This window comes from Delphinapterus leucas, chromosome 17, assembly GCF_059928025.1.
Source record: "Delphinapterus leucas isolate spDelLeu-1000000601 "Yukka" chromosome 17, BTC_Dleu_Yukka2, whole genome shotgun sequence".
NCBI lineage: Eukaryota > Metazoa > Chordata > Mammalia > Artiodactyla > Monodontidae > Delphinapterus > Delphinapterus leucas.
In genome coordinates this window covers 18777027-18796759 of record NC_143145.1, presented here as the reverse complement: position 1 = coordinate 18796759, position 19733 = coordinate 18777027, and the positions used below count along the sequence as shown (strand labels likewise).

Here is a 19733-nt window from a genome sequence, read left to right as displayed (position 1 = left end):
AGCTTTTTCGGCATCTATTGAGATGATCATGTGGTTTTTCTCCTTCAACTTGTTAATATGGTTTATCACATTGATTGATTTGCATACATTGAAGAATCCTTGCATCCCTGGGATAAATCCCACTTGGTCATGGTGTATGATCCTTTTAATGTGTTGCTGGATTCTGTTTGCTAGTATTTTGTTGAGGATTTTTGCATCTGTATTCATCACTGATACTGGTCTGTAATTTTCTTTTTTTGTAGTATCTTTGTCTGGTTTTGGTATCAGGGTGATGGTGGCCTCATAGAATGAGTTTGGGAGTGTTCATTCCTCTGCAATTTTTTGGAAGAGTTTGAGAAGGATGGGTGCTAGCTCTTCTCTGAATGTTTGGTAGAATTCACCTGTGAAGCCATCTGGTCCTGGACTTTTGTTTGTTGGAAGACTTTTAATCACAGTTTCAATTTCATTACTTGTGATTGGTCTGTTCATATTTTCTGTTTCTTCCTCGTTCAGTCTTGGAAGGTTATACCTTTCTAAGAATTTGTCCATTTCTTCCAGGTTGTCCATTTTATTGGCATAGAGTTGCTTGTAGTAGTCTCTTATGATGCTTTGTATTTCTGCAGTGTCCGTTGTAACTTCTCCTTTTTCATTTTTAACTTTATTGATTTGAGTCCTTCCCCTCTTTTTTTTGATGAGTCTGGCTAAAGGTTTATCAATTTTGTTTATCTTCTCAAAAAATCAGCTTTTAGTTTTATTAATGTTTGCTATTGTTTTCTTTGTTTCTATCTCACTTATTTCTGCTCTGCTTTTTATGATTTCTTTCCTTCTACTAACTTTGGGTTTTGTTTGTTCTTCTTTCTGTAGTTCCTTTAGGTGTAAGGTTAGATTGTTTATTTGAGATTTTTCTTGTTTCTTAAGGTAGGCTTGTATTGCTATAAACTTCCCTCTTGGAACTGCTTTTACTGCATCCCATAGGTATTGGATCGTCGTGCTTTCATTGTCATTTGTCTCTAGGTATTTTTTGATTTTCTCTTTGGTTTCTTCACCTATCTCTTGGTTATATAGTAACCTATTGTTTAGCCTCCATGTGTTTGTGTTTTTTACGTTTTTTTCCCTGTAATTGATTTGTAATCTCATAGCACTGTGGTCAGAAAAGATGCTTGATATGATTTCAATTTTCTTAAATTTACCGAGGCTTGATTTGTGACCCAAGATGTGATCTATCCTGGAGAATGTTCTGTGTGCACTTGAGAAGAAGTGTAATCTGCTGTTTTTGGATGGAATGTCCTATAAATATCAATTAAATCTATCTGGTCTATTGTGTCATTTAAAGCTTGTGTTTCCTTATTGATTTTCTGTCTGGATGGTCTGTCCATTGGTGTAAGTGAGGTGTTAAAGTCCCCCACTATTACTGTGCTACTGTCGATTTCCTCTTTTATAGCTGTTAGCAGTTGCCTTATGTATTGAGGTGCTCGTATGTTGGGTGCATATATATTTATAGTTATTATATCTTCTTCTTGGATTGATCCCTTGATCATTATGTACTGTCCTTCCTTGTCTCTTGCAACATTCTTTATTTTAAAGTCTATTTTGTCTGATATAAGTATTGCTACTCCAGCTTTCTTTTGATTTCCATTTGCATGGAATATCTTTTTCCATCCCCTCACTTTCAGTCTGTATGTGTCCCTAGGTCTGAAGTGGGTCTCTTGTAGACAGCATATATATGTGTCTTCTTTTTGTATCCATTCAGCAAGCTTGTGTCTTTTGGTTGGAGCATTTAATCCATTCACGTTTAAGGTAATTATCAATATATATGCTCCTATTTCCATTTTCTTAATTATTATGGGTTTGTTTTTGTAGGTCCTTTTCTTCTCTTGTGTTTCCCACTTAGAGAAGTTCCTTTAGTGTTTGTTGTAGAGCTGGTTTGGTGGTGCTGAATTCTCTTAGCTTTTGCTAGTCTGTAAAGCTTTTGATTTTTCTGTCGAATCTGAATGAGATACTTGCTGGGTAGAGTAATCTTGGTTGTAGGTTCTTCCCTTTCATCACTTTAAATATATCATGCCACTCCCTTCTGGCTTGTAGAGTTTCTGCTGAGAAATCAGCTGTTAACCTTCTGGGAGTTCCCTTGTATTTGTCATTTTTCCCTTGTTGCTTTCAATAAATTTTCTTTGTCTTTAATTTTTGTCAATTTGATTACTATGTGTCTCAGAGTGTTTTTCCTTGGGTTTATCCTGCCTGGGACTCTCTGCACTTCCTGGACTTGGGTGGCTATTTCCTTTCCCATATTAGGGAAGTTTTTGACTCTAATCTCTTCACATATTTTCTCGGGTCCTTTCTCTCTCTCTTCTCTTTCTGGGACCCCTATAATGTGAATGTTGGTGCCTTTAATGTTGTCCCAGAGGTCTCTTGGGCTGTCTTCATTTCTTTTCATTCTTTTTTCTTTATTCTGTTCCACGGCAGTGAATTCCACCATTCTGTCTCCCAGGTCACTTTTCCGTTCTTCTGCCTCAGTTATTCTGCTATTGATTCCTTCTAGTGTATTTTTCATTTCAGTTATTGTATTGTTCATCTCTGTTTGTTTGTTCTTTAGTTCTTCTAGGTCTTCGTTAAACATTTCTTGCACCTTCTCTTTCTTTGCCTCCATTCTTTTTCCGAAGTCCTGGGTCATCTTCACTATCATTATTCTGAATTCTTTTTTTGGAAGGTTGCCTGTCTCCACTTCATTTAGTTGTTTTCTGGGGTTTTATCTTGTTCCTTCATCTGGTACATAGTCCTCTGCCTTTTCATTTTGTCTATCTTTCTGTGAATGTGGTTTTCCTCCCACATGTTCCAGTGTTGTAGTTCTTACTTCTGCTGTCTGCCCTCTGGTGGATGAGGCTATCTAAGAGGCATGTTCAAGCTTTCTGATGAGAGGGACTGGTGGTGGGTAGAGCTCAGTGTTGCTCTGGTGGGCAGAGCTCAGTAAAACTTTTATCCACTTGACTGCTGATGGGTGGGGTTGGGTTCCCTCCCCGGTTGTTGTTTGGCTTGAGGCAACCCAGCACTGGAGCCTACCTGGCTCTTTGGTGGGACTAATGGTGGACTCTGGGAGGGCTCACGCCAAGGAGTACTTCCCAGATCATCTGCTGCTAGTGTCCTTGCCCCCACAGTGAGCCACAGCCACCCCCGCCTCTGCAGGAGAACCTTCAACATTAACAGTTAGGTCTGGTTCAGTCTCCTTTGGGGTCACTGCTCCTTCCCCTGGGTCCCGATGCACACACTACTTTGTGTGTGCCCTCCAAGGTGGAGTCTCTGTTTCCCCCAGTCCTGTCAAAGTCCTACGATCAAATCCCGCTAGGCTTCAAAGTCTGATTTGCTGGGAATTCCTCCTCCCATTGCCGGACCCCCAGGTTGGGAAGCCTGACGTGGGGCTCAGAACCTTCAATCCAGTAGGTGGACTTCTGTGGTATACGTGTTCTCCAGTTCGTGAGTCACCCACCCTACAGTCATGGGATTTGATTTTATTGTGATTGCGCCCCTCTACCATCTCATTGGGGCTTCTCCTTTGTCTTTGGATGTGGGGTATCTTTTCTGGTGAGTTCCAGTGTCTTCCTTTCGATGATTGTTCAGCAGTTAGTTGTGATTCTGGTGCTCTCGCAAGAAGGAGTGAGCGCTTGTCCTTCTACTCCGCCATCTTCAAGAGCCAACCTTTTGATTTTTTAAATGGAGGTTTCATTACACTGGCATGATTAATTAAATCTTTGGCTGTTGGCAGTCAATTCAACCTCCAGTCCCTTTCCCCTCCCCAGAGGTCAGGGAGGTGGGATTCAAAGTTCCAACCCTGTAATCACATGGTTGGTTCTTCTGGCAACCACCTTTAGGTGTGTGTGGAAAGTCACCTCATTAACATAACACAAGACACCTTTATTGCTCTCATCACTTAGGAAATTCCAAAGGTTTTAGGAGTTCTGTGCCAGAAATGGAACGAAGACCAAATATGTCTTATTATGAATTACAACATCACAGAGACATAGAAAATAATTATATAAATAGAATAATTCATTTTAGATGGGAGTAAGTCGTAAGATGTAAATGAAACCAGATGGGGTGATAGAGAATGACCAGGATTTCATGCGGTGGTTAGTGAAAACAGCTGCCACATTACTCATTTTCAGTGGGGCACCTCTCACATGACGGTCCATGTGGACAGCGCCCCCTGGAGTTATGCAGTGCAACAGCCTTGAGGAAAAGCTACAAACTTGATGTTTTGAGTTAATGCCTAAAGGATGGGCTTGAACAAGCCTTAAAGAAGGACTGCAGGTAAAGGAAGCAAGTCTAAAGGTACTGAAGCTGGAAAGGTTGTGAGGGTTAAGGGCTCTGGATACATACAGGCCTGGATTCAGATTCCAGCTGTAGCACTTAGGAGCACATCCAGTTACTCACCTCTGAGGCATCAATTTCCTTGTCTGTAAAATGAGGATACCAGTACCCACCCCATCTGACTATGAAAATTAAATGAGATAGTGCATGTAAAATGCTCACTCTTGTGCCTGATCCATACTAAATAACCAATAATTGGATGTTTCTCTTGTTTTGTTTGTGTACTAAATGGAAAAGAAAATGCTCTCTGGGCTTCCCTGGTGGTGCGGTGGTTGCAAGTCCGCCTGCTGATGCCCCGGGTTCGTGCCCCGGTCTGGGAAGATCCCACGTGCCGTGGAGCGGCTGGGCCCGTGAGCTGTGGCCGCTGAGCCTGTGCGTCCGGAGCCTGTGCTCTGCAACGGGAGAGGCCACAGCAGTGAGAGGCCCGCGTACTGCCAAAAAAAAAAAAATGCTCTCTGGAGAAGCTAGACTTTTCCCTAAACTCATGTCAACTTACTTGTACCTGGGACTGGACTTCAGGCCCCCCAAATGATTTGTCAGTGCTCTTCTCAGTACATCTCTCTGTGCCTTGGGTTTCTCATTTTTGAGAAATAACAACCTCATAAGACTCTTATGGAGATTAATGAGTTAATACATTTAAAGGTCTTGGTATAGTGCCTGGCAAGTAGTTAAGTACTCCAGAAACAACTAATGATAGCTATTGTTATCATTTTTAGTACTATACCATGCTGATTATCTGATACCTTGAAAGACCCACACGAATCCATAAGATCGCCTTTATATATTGTGTGTACATATATGTTTTCATCACCGACAATATGTTACTGAACCAAACTCAGGTTTGCTTTCCTGCGCACAGTAAAGCCAATCTACTGACACCAGGTCATGGTGAAGGAAAGGGCAGCATTTATTTTAACAGTGCCAATACAAGGAGAATGGGTGGCTCCTGCTCTAAAACCCTGAACTCCCCAATGGTTTTCAGCTAAAAGTTTTTATAGGCATAATTTGGGTGAGGGCTGCAGGGTGTGTGGCTTTCTTCCAATTGGTTGGTGGTGAGATAACTGGGTGGTACTCCAGGAATCTTGGGCTCAGCCTGAAGTTACCACCTGGGTGGGGGCCTTAGTTCCTGCAGAAGAACTCAATGATACTGTGATGTATATTCCTTGAGGAAGAACCAGGACCCTGCCTCAAGGCTGCACTGTTGTTGCTTGACTGCTCCTCCCTTGTTTCTGCATTTGCTCCCTTCCTGGTTTTGTTTGTTTGTTTGTTTGTTTGTTTGTATATTGGTGGCTTGCGGGGATCTTAGTTCCCTGACTAGGGATTAAGCCTGGACCTGGCAGTGAAAGCACTGGAGTCCTAACCACTGGTCTGCCAGAGAATTCCCTTCTGGCACTTTAAGATCCTGTTAAGAAAGCAATAGTCATCAATTGTTGTGCCCCACATTCCTTGGCAAACACTATCTCTCAGGGTATATTGGAGACTTAGTTTTGATTATAAAGGAAGCTCTTTTCCTGAGCACACCTTAATTGAGACATCATTCCATTTGTCCATCTGTCTTTAGTGGGCAGCTTCCCAAGTCTAGAGATTTAGGATTCATGCCAGAATTATATAAGCAAAGATCACCACCTTGTGCTTCTGTTGGCACAAGCTTTCTGCAGGCAGGGAGTGGAGACACAGGTTGCTGCTTGCTTTGTACATCTGATGAAGGTAGTGAGCAAAATAATGGAGTGCTCTGTGAGGAACTTGGTGAAGTGTCTCCTGTCCTTACATCTGGGATTTGACAACTCTTTTCCTTTGCCTGTCATTCTGACTTTCTTTCTTTGCCTCCTGGGACCCCATAGCATCTTCTAAATTCCCTTTGTTCCCTTGGGGTTAAACATTAAACTCATTTCTTCCTAAAGTCTGAAATGTCTGGGTCCACAGAGGCCAATTCATAATATAAACTTTATGAAGGTGGCTAGTGACATGTCTTGAGATCCAACCTGAGTGGATGGGTCTTGGGTGGATAGGCCAGTGAGGAGGAGAAAGGAAGAGAGAAGAAGGGCATTTGTTCTGTTACCCTAAATTTGAAAATGTGTATGTGAATGTAGCCAAAACTCTGAGAGGAGCCCAGATTTTACAAGTTCTGGATGTTTCTGCCACTGTGAAATGTGAAGAAGTAGAATACTTGCCCTTATTCTTGAGCCTGGGAAACCCATGGACCATGTGACTCGGGAACATGAAGGTGCATTCATGATTAAGCAGAGAGACTCCCAGGTCTGGTGTTTCATAGCAGGAAAGGGAAGGAAACAAATGCTGTGAGCTCTAAGGAAGACGAGTCTGCACATGTCAGACCAGCCAGTCTGTGTGAGACAAAGAACCCCTGTTTTTTTCAGATTTTCTTTCAGTCAATCTGAGCTACATTGGATATGAAAAACTGTTTCTAGTGCTTTCCTTGCTTGAAACAGAATGAGGGGAGTTCCCTGGTGGCCCAGTGGTTAGGACTCCGCATTTCCAGGGACACGGGTTTGATCCCTGGTTGACCCCACAAGCCACGTGGCGCAGCCAAAGAAAGGAAAAAAAAAAGAAGGGGAACGAGGAGGAGGTACTATACCATCTTTTTGTTTGTTATCACCAGCCGGTAATCCACTCACTTACTTCTCTCCTTACCAGTCCATGGTCTTTGTTTTCCTTCTTGCTGACGAGAATTAGCTTGTCCTGTACTTCACACTTCCACATTAGTGTATAAATGGAAACAAAAGTATGAAATCACAATCATCTCTTTTTACATTGGTAAGAGACTTTGTAAATTTGCTGGCTGGTTTATTCTGTCATTCTATGAATGGAGAAACAGTCCTAGAAAAATTAATAAGAATAACAATAAACAATAATAGCTAATGTTTATTGCACTCTCAATATATACCAGCTAGTCTGTTGTTTTCTAGGGATGATCTAACTTAATCCTCACGCAACTCCATAAGGTAGGTTCTAGTAAAAATCCTCATTTTATAGGCAAGGAGCTCTCTAGGGAGGTGGAGTTGGTGGCACAAGGCCACACACCAGCCAAGTGGTGGGTCAGAATTGGAACCAGTCACTGACTACTGATGGTATCTGGCTCCTGTGGCCACCTGGGTGGCCCAAGGATCCAAGATCACACATGCTCGTAGTAGCAGAGAACCACTGAGAGCCAGAACTAGCTCCTTGCAAGGACTCCACTTCCTTGATGTTGCTGTGGGGTCCACACGCATCATTGCACTCCTCGGCTGTGATGATCCAGGGCTCATTCCCCTTCCCTGGTGGCTGCTGTTTCACACTGACTTTCCTCCTGCAGACATCAGGGGTTACGCCTGTTTTCCTCTTTCTTCTCAACGTCACTACGTATCATTTGGTTCATCCTTAGGGTTTCCTTTGTTACAAAACTGGGGGGTGTGTGTGTGGCTATTTTTCCAAGATGCTCTTCTGCAAGCAAACACCCAGACACTTTTGTTCTCATGCATGCATTTCATTTCATTCATTCAACACATAATAATAATAATAATAATTTTTTAAAAAAAAGTAACTTGGGAGGCCTAGAGGATAGGAACTACATCAACAAATCCTATATCTCTAGGACCTAAGAAGGTCCCCAGCACACAGTAACCTCTCAATTAATGTTTGTTAAATAAAAGTTTGTGTTTGTAAAAATCTCAAACTTACAATATACTTTCCTGAGATGGAAGTGGGCTTCGAAGTCTTGCTGCTGCCTCCTCTTTTCTGCCTTATTTCTTAGATGGCCTGTGAAAGGCACTCCACCCCCCTTTTCATTCATTCCTGGAAGCAGCCTTGTGTGTATCTTAGTTTTCCCTAGGTCCTCCCATAAGGCCAGACTGACATCTACTGGAGCACAGGAGACCTTCAGTCTGGCATCTTTCTTGAAGCTTAGAGAAAAGAGAGTGAACTTACAGCAAGGACAGAGGACAAAGGGAACTTCTTTTTTTTTGTAATCCCCTACCCCTATCTTGTCCCCCCCTGCTTCCCTCTCCCCACTGATAACCACTAGTTTGTTCTCTATGAGTCTGCTTCTGTTTTGTTATATTTACTGGTTTGCTGTATTTTTTAGTTTCCACATGTAAGTGATTTATATAGTATTTGTCTTTTTCTGACATTTCACTTAGCATAATGCCCCCTGAGTCCATCCATGTTGTTGCAAATGGCAAAATTTTATTCTTTTTATTTGATTGTTTTTTGTTTTTGCGGTATGCGGGCCTCTCACTGTTGTGGCCTCTCCCGTTGCGGAGCACAGGCTCTGGACGTGCAGGCTCAGCGGCCATGGCTCACAGGTCCAGCCACTCCGCGGCATGTGGGATTCTCCCGGACCGGGGCACGAACCTGTGTCCCCTGCATCGGCAGGCGGACTCTCAACCACTGCGCCAGCAGGGAAGCCCAAAATTTTATTCTTTTTATGGCTGAGTAGGATTCCAGTGTGTGTGTGTGTGTGTCTGTGTATCTCCAGAATTACTTCTTTACAAGGACAGACATTTAGGTCACAGACCCACCTTAAAAGGAATGAAGGCAAATCCCCAGGACTCCAGGCTTCTAGAAAGAGTTTCTCAATGGTAGTAGTGATACAACTACTGAGCCCGCGTGCCACAACTGCTGAAGCCCGCGCACCTACAGCCTGTGCTCTGCAACAAGAGAAGCCACTGCAATGAGAAGCCTGCGCACTGCAACGAAGAGTAGCCCCCTCTTGCCACAACTAGAGAAAGCCCGCGCACAGCAACGAAGACCCAACGCAGCCAAAAATAAATTAATTAATTAAAAAATGATAATAGTGATAGTTGTTGAATGTCCATTCTGTGCCATGCCCACGTTAAGTATTTTATGCGCATTACTAAGTGTTTTATTTACTTTCTGCACATTGTCCCGAGTAACCATTTTCTAATGCTTGTCACGATGTTTTATCAACTCCACCTTTGCTTTTGATCTTCTCCCTCCCCTACAACCTCCATCATGAGAACAACTAGGTTATAAGGCCAGGGCTTTGTGATATAGCTAGACTTATCACTCACGCACGAATGTGCGCACACACACACACACACACACACACACAGATGTGAAGGAAGTGAAACTTTCATCTTAATGCAGGTTGTGAGAGTTGTGCTGTCTTTTCATTTCTGACAAATTCTTCATTCTTTGATCTGTTGTGCTTTTCTTACATGAATTAGAAGTCAGGAAGAGTGTGTTGAAGTTTTCACTTAGAAATAGGAACATGTCGTCTGATTCTGGAAGACTACCTCAACATCCTAGCTAAGTTACTGACTGTGACATTTTCTCAGGAGAGAAAGGGACTGTTCATAATCCAAGATCATTAGTGCCTAGAATGAGAAAAACTCAATGGTGATGTGTATTTATGGTTTTTTAACACAACGCACGTAATTGTTAGGGGGCTTCCTGAATTCAGCTCCCAGCCCTGTGACGCAAGAGCAGAATGCACACCCACCCACCCAGCCAAGGGCTGAAGTACCCGCTTCTTACTCCTTGGAAATGGCTTCTGTTTGCATCAACTATATGGCAGATGCCTTTGGATGATGTCAACCTCTTCATATGAAAAAGAGCAAGTCCAGAAACAAAGCATGCATTGCTGTGTCAGGCGAGTCTGGCGGGGCCAGACAATCGTAGGGTTCTGTAAGGGCCGAGACCTCCCCTTGTAGGAAGAGAGACTGCCTCTCATTTGCCTGCTGGAGTCTAACCCCTGCTACCCCAAAGGGAATCCTACTGCAAAAAATAAAAATAGTGCGTGCGGGCTTCCCTGGTGGCGCAGTGGTTGAGAGTCCGCCTGCCGATGCAGGGGACACGGGTTCGTGCCCCGATCCGGGAGAACCCCACATGCCGCGGAGCGGCTGGGCCCGTGAGCCATGGCTGCTGAGCCTGCGCGTCCGGAGCCTGTGCTCCGCAACGGGAGAGGCCACAACAGTGAGAGGCCCGCGTACCGCAAAAAAAAAAAAAATAGTGCGTGCACAGCTTCTCATTCAGTACTCGTCTTTCTTGGTGAAAAGTTTCTTAACGGTTAGTGTCCAGACTCTAGACTAATTTCAAGGAAAGCTTCCTTTTTAAAAAATTTATGCTGACCGTGAGTTGGAGTGCAAGGCTATTTCCTTTTGATCCTCCTTGCCTTTTGTTTCCTTGACCACCAACTGACTTTCTCTCTCTCTTACTCTTTCCTTCCCCATTTTGACATAAAATCTGTTATTTCTCCTTATCAGCCTCTAGCAGCCTCTTCCAGCAGTTACTGAATGCTGAAGTCTATCTCTGGGAGCGTGGCTGGGATGGGGCAAGCATAAACATGAGTGTGGGTGCAAAACTACATGATGGTAGAAGCCCTGGAGAATCTATGTGGAGAGGCTATATCTATTGGTGGGTCCATGCTGGATGACAAACAAGAAATAGAACCAAGGTCATGTCTTTGCAAATCAGCCCCAGTTAAATTAAATCACAGAATTCCAGCAGACTCATCCTTATGCCCTTAACTGTCAGCTTCATATTAACTCTATTTATACGGTTGTTATGTCTTATCACTAAAGACCTGAGCAGACTCCTTTTGGTATACCTCACATCCCTCTCATATAACTCCATAACAAAATGATTCATTTCCAAACATAGACATTAAAGACAGTACTAGGGTCTATTTTAATATCCTAACTTGGGCAGTTGCCCTGTGGAATGTGAAATGCACCAACAAATGAGATGAATAATTACTGGCACCAGGCATTTCCACAACATTTATCTTGTTTAATCCTTGTAACACTCATGAGGTTGTTGTGAGAATTAAATAATTCATGTAGGGACTTCCCTGGTGGCGCAGTGGTTAAGAATCCGCCTGCCCATGCAGGGGACATGGGTTCCAGCCCTGGTCCGGGAAGATCCCACATGCCGTGGAGCAACTAAGCCCGTGCACCACAACTACTGAGCCTGCACTCTAGAGGCCGTGAGCCACAACTACTGGGCCTGCATGCCACAACTAATGAAGCCTATGTGCCTACAGCCCGTGCTCTGCAACAAGAGAAGCCACCGCAATGAGAAGCCCACGCACTGCAACGAAGAGTAGCTCCCGCTCGCCACAAGAGATAGCCTGCACACAGCAATGAAGACCCAATGCAGCCAAAAATAATATATATATTAATTAATTTAAAAAATTCATATAAAGAGCTTATTATATGTTTGGCATATGTTATATGCTTGGCTTAATATCATTATACTTACTATAATAATTATATGATAACATCATGTGGTTTTATTTTCAACACATACCAGCTGGGAAATGTGATTGTGGTAGACTAGTTGCTTGACACCAACACTGCTTCCTCTTCCTGGGCACATAGAAAGTCTATATTATCCAGCCTGCCTTGCATCTGGGAGGGACAGTGTAACTCAGTTCTGGCCTATGGGATGTGGGTAGAAGTTATGGATGCCACTTCCAAGGCTGGCTATAGAATATCCTGTGAAATCTTATGTGTCTTCTCTGCTCCTTATATGGAGCTAGAAGAGAAGGATTCTGCAATACCGGAGCCACATGATGGAAAGAGCCTGGATCCCTGAGTCATCTACGGAGAACAGCATCCTGATTCGCATCAGGCTATGATGTGAGAGAAAACAAACTTTGTTTAAGCCACTGAGATTCGAGGGCTTATTCATTATTGTAGCATGGATCATCTTACTCTGACTAATACAATGATGTTGAAGAGAAGGGAAACAAATTTTCTCTAAATTAGTTATTTGAAAACAGTTCATTACCAAGTAAGGGAGAAGTAAATATTCACACATGAAACAAATCTGCAAAATTGTGTGTGGAGTTTTAGGAAAGCTATAGAGCATCATTCTGCTGGGAGGTTAGATTCCAGGTTTGCATAATGACAATAATGGCAGAACTGAGACTTGAATCAGGTGTGTCTGACTCTAGGACCAGTATTTTTCCTTACTCCATCCTACATCAGTTTGGGATGAACCAGTCAAGGTGCCGCCTGCAAGAGTCAGTGATAAAGTACGAGGTCTCAGAGGCCACACTAGATCAAAGGATGTGTTAGCCCAGGGCTTTAATAGGTCAAGAACAGTGGGGAAAGAGAGAACCAAAACGCAAAGCTAAAGAGGCAGTGCTGAAAGTTCAGAATGGTGAGATGTGCCATAAGAAGGGAAAGGTACTACAAGGCCAGAAGACAAAAGAGGGTAACAGGACTGAGTGTAGAGGGGCAGAATCAGGAAGAGGGGCTCAACCTGGAGACTGAATTTCATGTAATCCTGGCCAAGGGGACAGCCCTGATGGACAGGATTTGAGGCAAGTGAATGAGAACAGCAGGAACCCTCCAAAAATCCCTACAAATGCCAGCTAGCATTTCTGTGTCATGATCATGGATTACAGAAATGCACAGGATATGAAGACTAGCTCCATTATCATTTAGGGTAGTCAGATTTGGGGTTCATGGTTTTTCCAGAAAGATTAACCACCTCACCTCCAATTTTTCTGAACACCAGGCACCTGTATTTTAAGAGCTCACTTAGCTCTCATTGGTATAGACGTATTAATAGCTGGCAAAGCTACCCAATAGCATTATTAAATACACATTGTTGAGTATGCTTTTGGTCTCCTGGCACTCATTCCCTTTTTTTTTTTTTTTTTTTTTGCTAACAACACCTATATCCTGAAGGTGAATTGCCTCTCCCTCATTTTGTATAGTTATGATAAGATGTCTATCATGGTGCCCTAGTTTCTCCTAGTGAAAGAATGGGCCCCAAACCCAAATTAAATCAACACTCTCTTCCAGGACTTTGAACTTTGAGCAGAATAACACATGAAGGGGAAACACAGTTGAATTTCATGAACCCAGGTGGTCCCTCAAACCTACCCTGGTTCTTTTCTTCTCTAAGCCTGGTCCCAGAGCCTTCGGATGAAATCGGTGGGCTATGCTGACCTTTGGTGAAGTGTGGAGTAAAGGCACTCAGAATCAGGACAAGGTGGTTGGGTAAGCTTGGAAGAGCACAGGGTGTCAATTCCACAGAACAGGTGGAGACCAAGAACCAGATACAGAATCAGGTATCTGCCGAAGAGTTCAAGCAAGTAGAAACAGTCAAGTTTAGGAGTTTAGGAAATCAGATTTCCTGATTAATTTAGAAATGAATGGTAGGTCAGTTAGGATGTTTTTTGTTTGCAAATGACAGAAAACCAGCTTGAGCTAGCTTAAGAGGAAAAAGGACTTTATTGCTTTATTAACCCCATTGTGATAGGAGCAGTGATTATATAATTTATCACCCACCTGGAACACTTCTGAGAATGAAGGAGGGAGATGTTAATGATTAAGCTGGGATAACAGATGTAAACTGGGCCTGCCTTAGGCAAACTGGAATGAATCTTCATGTAAGGAAATCAGAATGAAAGAAACCTAAAAGGCTGCCAGGCATCTCTCTCTTTGTGTAACAGTTATTTTTCTCTACTTTCTACTTCTCTTGTGTGGGCTCTATTTGCCTAAGCGTTTGTAGCAGTGGGCACACTGACAGAAGGTCCAGGCTCAAATTCTTACAGATTACCAGTCAGAGAAGAAAAGATGCTTTTCCATCTGCTTCAGTGTAAAATATCCTGCCCCAGAATTTCAAGCAGCCTGCCCTGTGTCACCTGATAACCCCTGGACCAATCTTTGTGAACAAAAGGATACATTCCTACCATTGGTTCACCTTGGGCCATATGCCCTTCTTGTGTCGATGACATAGGAGTACCATTAATCAATAGGCCCAGTAGTTTAAAGCAGCATTTCCCCAACGAGAAGAGTTATTCTGAGAGACAAAACCATATATATCCACTATGACAGCCTCTTACAGAGTGCCTGCTGTCAAATCCACTGGCAGTATGGGAACCTAAAACACAGCTATTGGATAAAATACACATTATACGAAATACAGCTGTCCGAATGCTGGAGCTACCATTAACCCATTTATCCAGGAAACTCTTTACAATCCACTTTCACAAAGTGGATTGCTCTATCCCTTTGGAGTCTAGTATATAACAGTCCATTAGAGATATGGAAGGCCCCAGGGCTTGGTGTTCCTATGAGCCTCTAGAACCTCTCAAATGAAGTGAACTTACCCCCAAAAGGCATTGGCAGAACCATAAGGGCAGTGGGCACCATGAGTTTAGAGGGGGAGTTGGGAACAGAAATACAAGTGAGGACTCCCTAGAAAAGGGTTCAGAAAGAGGACGCTAGAGGCAGACTTCCCTTCCATCACAGCTTGGCTAAGCTCCCAAGTCTACCGCCACTGGCTCCTGTTTCAGCTTGTTGTTGGAAAGCACCACCGTTTATGATAAAACTTGGAACAGAGACGCTACCTTCTGCCACCCTGGGATGGCCCTCTCCACTTTGCAGAGGATTGCATGGTGGCTAAAACTCAGCCGCAGTCTGCTTTCTCCCTGCCCAGCCCTTCCCTGGGAAAAAAAAGGAGTGGATAAGTGTGTGAAAGGCTGCCTGGGTGACTGTGGGCTCCCACCCAAAGAAGCCACTCGGCACAGCGGCTGGGTGGAGAGCGAGGCCCAATGGGATACTATTTCGCAATGGATCCCTCACCACAGTGAGGAACACAGTGTTTACTGGAGAGAGCTCTTCACCCCAAGGTCCCTCTGTGCCTTCCAGAAAACTGCAGCCTGAACTCTAATAAATAACCAAGGGCTCAGCCCAAGCCCTGTTGGAGCGGACGGGGCTACCCTTGCCACAGTGCTGAACAACAGGAATGTTGCCAGTAAGCCCTGCCCTTTGGAACCAGTCAGTAAGGCTGAAAATGCTGGAAGCTGGACACACTTGTTGGGACTCCACATTCTAAATGGGAGATTCCACATGGGCTATTAATAGGTGAATTCTCTCCTGCTGAGCTTAAAGTATCTGGGTCAGTCACAGGAAATTCTTGGAACTAAACAGTATGTGAATAAACAAACAAGCATGGACATCTGGTTCAGGAGAAGTAGCTAATGAAATATGTCATAGCTCAGCTTGTTCTAGAGTTCAGGGTAACGAAACAAATTGATAGTTGATATAATCATTTCAGTGCTGGTCTATGGTCAGTGTACCTATTGGTGGTCCCATTTTGTTCATTTGTTTTTTTCAAATGTTTCGTCTCTCTTTATTCACTGTTCAAGACAGACTATTTCTTTTTCAATTTTTAATTCAAATATGGAGTGGTTGCTGCCGACCCCTTCCAGACTGAGGCACTCAATCGCCCAGCTGCTGGGAGCGCAGGTGGCCAGTAACCCTCAGCTGAGCCCCTTTCTGGTCCAGCTAGAGAGTATGAGTAGAAAAGTGGTTACCAGGGGTTGTGGATGGGGAAATATTAAGAGGTTGGTACAATAGTACAAGCTTTCAGTTATAAAATGAATAAGGTCTGGGACTACCCTGGCGGTCCAGTGGTTAAGACTCTGTTCTTCCACTGCAGTGGGTGGGGATTCGATCCCTGGTTAGGGAACTGAGATCCCACATGCCGAGGCGAGGCCAGAAAAAATAAAAAATAAGGTCTGAGGATCTAATGTATAACGTGGTGACTATAATTGATAACACTGTATTGTATAATTGAAATTTGCTAAGAGAGCAGAACTTAAATGTTCTCACCAAAGACAAAAATTTTAAAGGGCAAAAAAAAAAAGAGAGAGAGAGAGCTGCCTCATCCAAGGTCATGGCCCTTTCCTTGGAGACAGTCCATATCTTTAAAGAAAGGACTGATGGGACTTCCCTGGTGGTCCAGTGATTAAGACTCTGTGCTTCCACTGCAGGGGCCACGGGTTCGATCCTTGGTCGGGGAACTAAGATCCCACATGCCACAGGGTGCGGCAAAAGAAAAACAAAAAAAGAAAGGACTGACATACTGAACAGAAAATTCACAAAGACTTGAAGGGACACTGCTCAAAAGACAATATGTGGTTAGTTTGAGTGTATAAAGGCCTGACTCTCGCACTCCCAATTTGATGTCTCTGAAGGACGACCCTAATTACAGAACTCCCTGTGGGACTGGCCAAGGACGGCTTTCCCAGTCACCTGCTCTCCCTGTTCAGTGAAGTCTTGACTCTCACAGGTATTGTTCCTGAGAGCTCCCACCCAATAAACTTTTTGCATATAAATCTCCATCTTGGAGTTTGTTTCCAGATAACCTGACCCCTGATAACATAAAACACAGATACAGACAAGTGCATTGACCATAACTGTACAACTTGACGAATTTTTACAAAATGAGCACACCTGTATAACCGGCACCCAAATCAAGAAACATCCAGGGTGGACAAACAGGTCCTACTATATAGCACAGGGAACTATATTCAATGTCCTGGGATAAACCATAGTGGAAAAGTATTTAAAAAAGAATGTATATATGTATAACTGAGTCTCTTTGCTGTACAGCAGAAATTAACACAACATTGTAAATCAACTATACTTCAATTAAAAAAAGTAAAAAAAAAAAAAGAAAGAGAGACATCCCACATGCTCTCTTCTCATCACTAAGGGTCACCATTATGATCACTTCCAATAGCATAGATTTGTCTCTTTTAGGGCTCTATTGAAATGGTGTCATATAGTGTATACTCTTTTTGTGTCAAGTTTCTGTTGCTCAACATTTTGTGAGATTCACTCATGGTGTTGCATGAGGTTGTACATAATTCATTCCTGTTGCTGTATAGTCTCCCACTGTGACAACATAATGCCATTGATTTATCTACTCTGTGGTTGATGGGCATTTGGGTAGTGCCAGTTTGAGGCAGTTATGAACAGCACTGCGAAGAACATTCTGGAATAGGTTTTTGGCAGGGCATGAATGCTGATTGCTGTAGGGAATTTAAAATACTTAGTTTTAGTAGATATTACCAAACACATTACCACTTTCCAAAGTGGCTGTACCAAGTTATACTGCCACTTGCAGACCATGAACATTAAAACCAATACTTGGTGTTTTCCATCCTGAGCCATTGGGGTGGTGAGTATATTGTGGTTTTAATTTGCATTTCTCTGGAGGCCAATGAAGCTGAGCACGTTTTCATATGTTTTTGGCCATTTGGATATTCTCCTTTGAGAACGTTCAAGTCTTTGCCCATTTTCTGTTGGGTTATCAAGACAATTCTTTCTTTACTGTTGGCTGTTGGGAAACCCTACAGAGATCATCTTTGGTATAGAGGGAAAGAGGAATGGTATTTTGTCCAAGGACAAAGCATGCAGGAAAATATGCAGGAGATGATAAACACGGGCTTCAAAGTTGCTGGAAAAGGGAAGTAGAAATGAGATTCATCCACAGCAGCAAAGCCATAGACTCATGTGGAGAAACGTAAATTGAGATGGCGTCCAGGAAGCCATGGACACAGATGGGGTCCAGCTGTGGGATGCAGGGAAGCCAAAGTAGTGGCTTTGGGTGGGTGCCAGCAAGAATCACAGGGGTCCACTCAACTGATAAGACTCTGAATACATAAGAAATGTTATTCACGATTGCCAGAATAGTTAGAAAAGGCTGTGGTTCCCGGGTGGCATCCAAACAGAGGTTAGAATGAAACAGAATGGTTATTGTTAGACTTGTATATCCAGGCAGAGTCACGAGATCATTAAGTGGGTAGCACGGTTTTAGAGCAGAAGAGTGGGTGCACGCTTTGTTTCAGGTTCACTCAACCACCACATGTGAGAAATAACAAGGGCAGGGTGACCGAGAACACAAAAACATCATTTTCTAGGCAGCTGTGTTCCTGGGGCGCAGTCCACAACCTCAAACAGTAGGAGGGGGCCAGAGTCAGATCTACTGTGACTTTGCATCCTCTTTCTACCTGTCTAAATCAGCCCTCTCCACGCCCCAGCTCTGGCGTCAGACCAGTCCTTACCTGCCCCGGGGACTTTTGAAGATACTCGATCTTGTTTTTCTATCAGTTTGACCTGAAGGGGTTTCTCATGCTGATTCTTGGGTCCCGGTGGCTCACCCTAAAAACTGGGACCCTGTTTTGCCCTTTTCATACCGCTACCTGAGGACCTGTGCTCTGGTGAAGACCTTAACTGTTTTGTTAAGAATAGGTTCTCCTCAGGAACCTTTTTATTTTAGAGTTGGGGTGAAGAAAATGGATACTTTCCACAAACCTAGTCCACCCTATTGATCCTGCAGGAACCTTGTGCCTGTTAGTTACTAGATAAGGACTGCAGAAAAAAATTACTTTCATTCATTGATTCAGTGATACTTTTTTTTTCTTAACATCTCTATTGGAGTATAATTGCTTTACAATGGTGTGTTAGTTTCTGCTTTATAGCAAAGTGAATCAACTCTACATATATCTTTTTTTGTGCATCTGCTATGTGCTGGGTGACGTGCACCCTAGAGACACAGCGGGACACAAGACAGACACAGCATCTTCATGGAGCATTTATTCCAATAGGTCACATAGACATTAAGTAGGTAACATCAATAAAATATAAGGATAGGGAAGCTCAGACTCCTTTCTCTCAAAGTGTTTAACCTTCTTTTATGTTTTTGTTGTTTAATAGGAAGAATTCATTGAAAAACTCTAAGCACAGTTTCTACAACAGTGGTTCTCAACTGGGATTGATTTTGCCCCCAGGGGACACTCATCAATGTCTGGAAACATACTTGGAGCGTCTAGTGGGTAGCATCCTTGGATGCTGCTACACATCCCACAGTGCACAGGACAGCCCGCACAACAAAGAAGCATCTGACTCCAAATTTTAATAGTGCTACAGTTGAGAAACCTTGTTCTGCACTAAACCCTGGCTCTTTCCAAGGCCAGGAATCGCTTTTTTTGTTGTGGTTATTCCAAACCAAATTCTTTGGCATTATATTTACTACAAGTATCAATAACTTATTAGCACTTACTATGAGATGTGCATTGTGCTAGGACCTTTGCATTTATTATCTCATTTACTCATCAGGAAAATAGGACATACATAATATGCGTCTAGTGGGTAGCATCCTTGGATGCTGCTACACATCCCACAGTGCACAGGACAGCCCGCACAACAAAGAAGCATCTGACTCCAAATTTTAATAGTGCTACAGTTGAGAAACCTTGTTCTGCACTAAACCCTGGCTCTTTCCAAGGCCAGGAATCGCTTTTTTTGTTGTGGTTATTCCAAACCAAATTCTTTGGCATTATATTTACTACAAGTATCAATAACTTATTAGCACTTACTATGAGATGTGCATTGTGCTAGGACCTTTGCATTTATTATCTCATTTACTCATCAGGAAAATAGGACATACATAATATTATTGTCATTTTACACATAAGGAAACAGAAGTTCAAAGAGATTAAATAATGTCCCCAAGGTTATATAGCTCATAAGTGGCAAAGCCGGCATTTGAAACCAGGTTTGACAAAGCCTAGGCCTTTTACCAACTTACTTGACTAGTTCTTGTAATAATTTCATTACTTGACA

At 43.0% G+C, this 19733-nt stretch overlaps 1 protein-coding gene across 1 annotated transcript in view; it reads left to right on the top strand.

Annotated features, from left to right (window-relative positions):
* The window catches only part of DEPTOR (DEP domain containing MTOR interacting protein), a 186908-nt gene that overhangs the window by 148663 nt on the left and 18512 nt on the right, over window positions 1-19733 (top strand). The window lies entirely within an intron of this gene.